The sequence below is a fragment of the Doryrhamphus excisus genome, chromosome 2 (assembly GCF_030265055.1).
Source record: "Doryrhamphus excisus isolate RoL2022-K1 chromosome 2, RoL_Dexc_1.0, whole genome shotgun sequence".
Taxonomy (NCBI): Eukaryota; Metazoa; Chordata; class Actinopteri; order Syngnathiformes; family Syngnathidae; genus Doryrhamphus; species Doryrhamphus excisus.
Genome location: NC_080467.1, coordinates 21,912,725 through 21,917,724, shown reverse-complemented (window position 1 = coordinate 21,917,724; position 5,000 = coordinate 21,912,725). Strand labels below are relative to the sequence as shown.

Genomic DNA, 5,000 nt, shown 5'->3' with positions numbered 1-5,000 from the left:
TTCAGTTGCCTTGGCAGCTTACAGCTATACTACCCTGAAATTGCCCGATCTCGTCCGATCTCGGAAGCAAAGCAGGGGCGGGACTGGTTAGTACTTGGATGGGAGACCGCCTGGGAATACCAGGTGCTGTAAGCTTTTTATGGTTTCTGCTCTTGCCTGAAAGCAGAGGGCGCTGTTTGAGACTTTTTGCTGGAGTCTAGTTTGGCCTGCGTCGCCTTCAAATAGGAACTTTTCAGTGGCCCTGGCAGCTTACGGCCATACTACCCTGAAAACGCCCGAACTCGTCCGATCTCGGAAGCTAAGCAGGGGCGGGCCTGGTTAGTACTTGGATGGGAGACCGCCTGGGAATACCAGGTGCTGTAAGCTTTTTATGGTTGCTGCTCTTGCCTGACAGCAGAGGGCGCTGTTTGACACTTTTTGCTGGATTCTAGTTTGGCCTGCGTCGCCTTCAAATAGGATCTTTTCAGTTGACCTGGCAGCTTACGGCCATACTACCCTGAAAACGCCCGATCTCGGAAGCTAAGCAGGGGCGGGCCTGGTTAGTACTTGGATGGGAGACCGCCTGGGAATACCAGGTGCTGTAAGCTTTTTATGGTTTCTGCTCTTGCCTGACAGCAGAGGGCGCTGTTTGACACTTTTTGCTGGAGTCTAGTTTGGCCTGCGTCGCCTTCAAATAGGATCTTTTCAGTTGACCTGGCAGCTTACGGCCATACTACCCTGAAAACGCCCGATCTCGGAAGCTAAGCAGGGGCGGGCCTGGTTAGTACTTGGATGGGAGACCGCCTGGGAATACCAGGTGCTGTAAGCTTTTTATGGTTTCTGCTCTTGCCTGACAGCAGAGGGCGCTGTTTGACACTTTTTGCTGGAGTCTAGTTTGGCCTGCGTCGCCTTCAAATAGGATCTTTTCAGTTGACCTGGCAGCTTACGGCCATACTACCCTGAAAACGCCCGATCTCATCCGATCTCGGAAGCTAAGCAGGGGTGGGCCTGGTTAGTACTTGGATGGGAGACCGCCTGGGAATACCAGGTGCTGTAAGCTTTTTATGGTTTCTGCTCTTGCCTGACAGCAGAGGGCGCTGTTTGACACTTTTTGCTGGAGTCTAGTTTGGCCTGCGTCGCCTTCAAATAGGATCTTTTCAGTTGCCCTGGCAGCTTACGGCCATACTACCCTGAAAACGCCCGATCTCGTCCGATCTCGGAAGCTAAGCAGGGATGGGCCTGGTTAGTACTTGGATGGGAGACCGCCTGGGAATACCAGGTGCTGTAAGCTTTTTATGGTTTCTGCTCTTGCCTGACAGCAGAGGGCGCTGTTTGACACTTTTTGCTGGAGTCTAGTTTGGCCTGCGTCGCCTTCAAATAGGATCTTTTCAGTTGCCCTGGCAGCTGACGGCCATACTACCCTGAAAACGCCCGATCTCGTCCGATCTCGGAAGCTAAGCAGGGGCGGGCCTGGTTAGTACTTGGATGGGAGACCGCCTGGGAATACCAGGTGCTGTAAGCTTTTTATGGTTGCTGCTCTTGCCTGACAGCAGAGGGCGCTGTTTGACACTTTTTGCTGGATTCTAGTTTGGCCTGCGTCGCCTTCAAATAGGATCTTTTCAGTTGACCTGGCAGCTTACGGCCATACTACCCTGAAAACGCCCGATCTCGGAAGCTAAGCAGGGGCGGGCCTGGTTAGTACTTGGATGGGAGACCGCCTGGGAATACCAGGTGCTGTAAGCTTTTTATGGTTTCTGCTCTTGCCTGACAGCAGAGGGCGCTGTTTGACACTTTTTGCTGGAGTCTAGTTTGGCCTGCGTCGCCTTCAAATAGGATCTTTTCAGTTGACCTGGCAGCTTACGGCCATACTACCCTGAAAACGCCCGATCTCGGAAGCTAAGCAGGGGCGGGCCTGGTTAGTACTTGGATGGGAGACCGCCTGGGAATACCAGGTGCTGTAAGCTTTTTATGGTTTCTGCTCTTGCCTGACAGCAGAGGGCGCTGTTTGACACTTTTTGCTGGAGTCTAGTTTGGCCTGCGTCGCCTTCAAATAGGATCTTTTCAGTTGACCTGGCAGCTTACGGCCATACTACCCTGAAAACGCCCGATCTCATCCGATCTCGGAAGCTAAGCAGGGGTGGGCCTGGTTAGTACTTGGATGGGAGACCGCCTGGGAATACCAGGTGCTGTAAGCTTTTTATGGTTTCTGCTCTTGCCTGACAGCAGAGGGCGCTGTTTGACACTTTTTGCTGGAGTCTAGTTTGGCCTGCGTCGCCTTCAAATAGGATCTTTTCAGTTGCCCTGGCAGCTTACGGCCATACTACCCTGAAAACGCCCGATCTCGTCCGATCTCGGAAGCTAAGCAGGGATGGGCCTGGTTAGTACTTGGATGGGAGACCGCCTGGGAATACCAGGTGCTGTAAGCTTTTTATGGTTTCTGCTCTTGCCTGACAGCAGAGGGCGCTGTTTGACACTTTTTGCTGGAGTCTAGTTTGGCCTGCGTCGCCTTCAAATAGGATCTTTTCAGTTGCCCTGGCAGCTGACGGCCATACTACCCTGAAAACGCCCGATCTCGTCCGATCTCGGAAGCTAAGCAGGGGCGGGCCTGGTTAGTACTTGGATGGGAGACCGCCTGGGAATACCAGGTGCTGTAAGCTTTTTATGGTTTCTGCTCTTGCCTGAAAGCAGAGGGCGCTTTTTGACACTTTTTGCTGGAGTCTAGTTTGGCCTGCGTCGCCTTCAAATAGGAACTTTTCAGTGCCCTGGCAGCTTACGGCCATACTACCCTGAAAACGCCTGAACTCGTCCGATCTCGGTAGCTAAGCAGGGGCGGGCCTGGTTAGTACTTGGATGGGAGACCGCCTGGGAATACCTGGTGCTGTAAGCTTTTTATGGTTTCTGCTCTTGCCTGACAGCAGAGGGCGCTGTTTGACAGTTTTTGCTGGAGTCTAGTTTGGCCTGCGTCGCCTTCAAATAGGATCTTTTCAGTTGACCTGGCAGCTTACGGCCATACTACCCTGAAAACGCCCGATCTCGTCTGATCTCGGAAGCTAAGCAGGGGTGTGCCTGGTTAGTACTTGGATGGGAGACCGCCTGGGAATACCAGGTGCTGTAAGCTTTTTATGGTTTCTGCTCTTGCCTGACAGCAGAGGGCGCTGTTTGACACTTTTTGCTGGAGTCTAGTTTGGCCTGCGTCGCCTTCAAATAGGATCTTTTCAGTTGACTTGGCAGCTTACGGCCATACTACCCTGAAAACGCCCGATCTCGGAAGCTAAGCAGGGACGGGCCTGGTTAGTACTTGGATGGGAGACCGGCTGGGAATAACAGGTGCTGTAAGCTTTTTATGGTTTCTGCTCTTGCCTGACAGCAGAGGGCGCTGTTTGAAACTTTTTGCTGGAGTCTAGTTTGGCCTGCGTCGCCTTCAAATAGGATCTTTTCAGTTGCCTTGGCAGCTTACAGCTATACTACCCTGAAATTGCCCGATCTCGTCCGATCTCGGAAGCAAAGCAGGGGCGGGACTGGTTAGTACTTGGATGGGAGACCGCCTGGGAATACCAGGTGCTGTAAGCTTTTTATGGTTTCTGCTCTTGCCTGAAAGCAGAGGGCGCTGTTTGAGACTTTTTGCTGGAGTCTAGTTTGGCCTGCGTCGCCTTCAAATAGGAACTTTTCAGTGGCCCTGGCAGCTTACGGCCATACTACCCTGAAAACGCCCGAACTCGTCCGATCTCGGAAGCTAAGCAGGGGCGGGCCTGGTTAGTACTTGGATGGGAGACCGCCTGGGAATACCAGGTGCTGTAAGCTTTTTATGGTTTCTGCTCTTGCCTGACAGCAGAGGGCGCTGTTTGACACTTTTTGCTGGATTCTAGTTTGGCCTGCGTCGCCTTCAAATAGGATCTTTTCAGTTGACCTGGCAGCTTACGGCCATACTACCCTGAAAACGCCCGATCTCGGAAGCTAAGCAGGGGCGGGCCTGTTTAGTACTTGGATGGGAGACCGCCTGGGAATACCAGGTGCTGTAAGCTTTTTATGGTTTCTGCTCTTGCCTGACAGCAGAGGGCGCTGTTTGACACTTTTTGCTGGAGTCTAGTTTGGCCTGCGTCGCCTTCAAATAGGATCTTTTCAGTTGACCTGGCAGCTTACGGCCATACTACCCTGAAAACGCCCGATCTCGGAAGCTAAGCAGGGGCGGGCCTGGTTAGTACTTGGATGGGAGACCGCCTGGGAATACCAGGTGCTGTAAGCTTTTTATGGTTTCTGCTCTTGCCTGACAGCAGAGGGCGCTGTTTGACACTTTTTGCTGGAGTCTAGTTTGGCCTGCGTCGCCTTCAAATAGGATCTTTTCAGTTGACCTGGCAGCTTACGGCCATACTACCCTGAAAACGCCCGATCTCATCCGATCTCGGAAGCTAAGCAGGGGTGGGCCTGGTTAGTACTTGGATGGGAGACCACCTGGGAATACCAGGTGCTGTAAGCTTTTTATGGTTTCTGCTCTTGCCTGACAGCAGAGGGCGCTGTTTGACACTTTTTGCTGGAGTCTAGTTTGGCCTGCTTCGCCTTCAAATAGGATCTTTTCAGTTGCCCTGGCAGCTTACGGCCATACTACCCTGAAAGCGCCCGATCTCGTCCGATCTCGGAAGCTAAGCAGGGGCGGGCCTGGTTAGTACTTGGATGGGAGACCGCCTGGGAATACCAGGTGCTGTAAGCTTTTTATGGTTTCTGCACTTGCCTGAAAGCAGAGGGCGCTTTTTGACACTTTTTGCTGGAGTCTAGTTTGGCCTGCGTCGCCTTCAAATAGGAACTTTTCAGTGCCCTGGCAGCTTACGGCCATACTACCCTGAAAACGCCCGAACTCGTCCGATCTCGGTAGCTAAGCAGGGGCGGGCCTGGTTAGTACTTGGATGGGAGACCGCCTGGGAATACCTGGTGCTGTAAGCTTTTTATGGTTTCTGCTCTTGCCTGACAGCAGAGGGCGCTGTTTGACAGTTTTTGCTGGAGTCTAGTTTGGCCTGCGTCGCCTTCAA

The 5,000-nt window shown here is 52.8% G+C and overlaps 15 non-coding genes and 7 pseudogenes across 15 annotated transcripts; all 22 read left to right on the top strand.

Annotated features, from left to right (window-relative positions):
• Nucleotides 1-16: 16 nt before the first annotated feature.
• On the top strand, nt 17-135 carry LOC131121955 (5S ribosomal RNA). Its single transcript, XR_009128445.1, has one exon. It is a non-coding gene; the product is annotated as a 5S ribosomal RNA (ribosomal RNA).
• A 112-nt stretch (nt 136-247) lies between these two features.
• On the top strand, nt 248-366 carry LOC131120128 (5S ribosomal RNA). Its single transcript, XR_009126690.1, has one exon. It is a non-coding gene; the product is annotated as a 5S ribosomal RNA (ribosomal RNA).
• Nucleotides 367-478: 112 nt separating this feature from the next.
• LOC131122271 (5S ribosomal RNA) lies at nt 479-587 on the top strand (annotated as a pseudogene).
• Nucleotides 588-699: 112 nt separating this feature from the next.
• On the top strand, nt 700-808 carry LOC131122270 (5S ribosomal RNA; annotated as a pseudogene).
• Nucleotides 809-920: 112 nt separating this feature from the next.
• On the top strand, nt 921-1,039 carry LOC131123263 (5S ribosomal RNA). The gene has a single exon (XR_009128703.1). It is a non-coding gene; the product is annotated as a 5S ribosomal RNA (ribosomal RNA).
• Nucleotides 1,040-1,151: 112 nt separating this feature from the next.
• Nucleotides 1,152-1,270, top strand: LOC131120307 (5S ribosomal RNA). The gene has a single exon (XR_009126865.1). It is a non-coding gene; the product is annotated as a 5S ribosomal RNA (ribosomal RNA).
• Nucleotides 1,271-1,382: 112 nt separating this feature from the next.
• LOC131120336 (5S ribosomal RNA) lies at nt 1,383-1,501 on the top strand. Its single transcript, XR_009126893.1, has one exon. It is a non-coding gene; the product is annotated as a 5S ribosomal RNA (ribosomal RNA).
• Nucleotides 1,502-1,613: 112 nt separating this feature from the next.
• LOC131122269 (5S ribosomal RNA) lies at nt 1,614-1,722 on the top strand (annotated as a pseudogene).
• Nucleotides 1,723-1,834: 112 nt separating this feature from the next.
• Nucleotides 1,835-1,943, top strand: LOC131122268 (5S ribosomal RNA; annotated as a pseudogene).
• A 112-nt stretch (nt 1,944-2,055) lies between these two features.
• Nucleotides 2,056-2,174, top strand: LOC131123144 (5S ribosomal RNA). The gene has a single exon (XR_009128692.1). It is a non-coding gene; the product is annotated as a 5S ribosomal RNA (ribosomal RNA).
• A 112-nt stretch (nt 2,175-2,286) lies between these two features.
• LOC131120296 (5S ribosomal RNA) lies at nt 2,287-2,405 on the top strand. Its single transcript, XR_009126854.1, has one exon. It is a non-coding gene; the product is annotated as a 5S ribosomal RNA (ribosomal RNA).
• Nucleotides 2,406-2,517: 112 nt separating this feature from the next.
• LOC131120335 (5S ribosomal RNA) lies at nt 2,518-2,636 on the top strand. Its single transcript, XR_009126892.1, has one exon. It is a non-coding gene; the product is annotated as a 5S ribosomal RNA (ribosomal RNA).
• Nucleotides 2,637-2,747: 111 nt separating this feature from the next.
• On the top strand, nt 2,748-2,866 carry LOC131121100 (5S ribosomal RNA). The gene has a single exon (XR_009127637.1). It is a non-coding gene; the product is annotated as a 5S ribosomal RNA (ribosomal RNA).
• A 112-nt stretch (nt 2,867-2,978) lies between these two features.
• On the top strand, nt 2,979-3,097 carry LOC131120700 (5S ribosomal RNA). Its single transcript, XR_009127249.1, has one exon. It is a non-coding gene; the product is annotated as a 5S ribosomal RNA (ribosomal RNA).
• A 112-nt stretch (nt 3,098-3,209) lies between these two features.
• LOC131123091 (5S ribosomal RNA) lies at nt 3,210-3,318 on the top strand (annotated as a pseudogene).
• Nucleotides 3,319-3,430: 112 nt separating this feature from the next.
• LOC131121954 (5S ribosomal RNA) lies at nt 3,431-3,549 on the top strand. The gene has a single exon (XR_009128444.1). It is a non-coding gene; the product is annotated as a 5S ribosomal RNA (ribosomal RNA).
• A 112-nt stretch (nt 3,550-3,661) lies between these two features.
• Nucleotides 3,662-3,780, top strand: LOC131120127 (5S ribosomal RNA). The gene has a single exon (XR_009126689.1). It is a non-coding gene; the product is annotated as a 5S ribosomal RNA (ribosomal RNA).
• Nucleotides 3,781-3,892: 112 nt separating this feature from the next.
• On the top strand, nt 3,893-4,001 carry LOC131122748 (5S ribosomal RNA; annotated as a pseudogene).
• Nucleotides 4,002-4,113: 112 nt separating this feature from the next.
• On the top strand, nt 4,114-4,222 carry LOC131122267 (5S ribosomal RNA; annotated as a pseudogene).
• Nucleotides 4,223-4,334: 112 nt separating this feature from the next.
• Nucleotides 4,335-4,453, top strand: LOC131121075 (5S ribosomal RNA). Its single transcript, XR_009127612.1, has one exon. It is a non-coding gene; the product is annotated as a 5S ribosomal RNA (ribosomal RNA).
• Nucleotides 4,454-4,565: 112 nt separating this feature from the next.
• LOC131121170 (5S ribosomal RNA) lies at nt 4,566-4,684 on the top strand. The gene has a single exon (XR_009127705.1). It is a non-coding gene; the product is annotated as a 5S ribosomal RNA (ribosomal RNA).
• A 111-nt stretch (nt 4,685-4,795) lies between these two features.
• LOC131120658 (5S ribosomal RNA) lies at nt 4,796-4,914 on the top strand. Its single transcript, XR_009127208.1, has one exon. It is a non-coding gene; the product is annotated as a 5S ribosomal RNA (ribosomal RNA).
• The last annotated feature ends 86 nt before the right edge of the window (nt 4,915-5,000 follow it).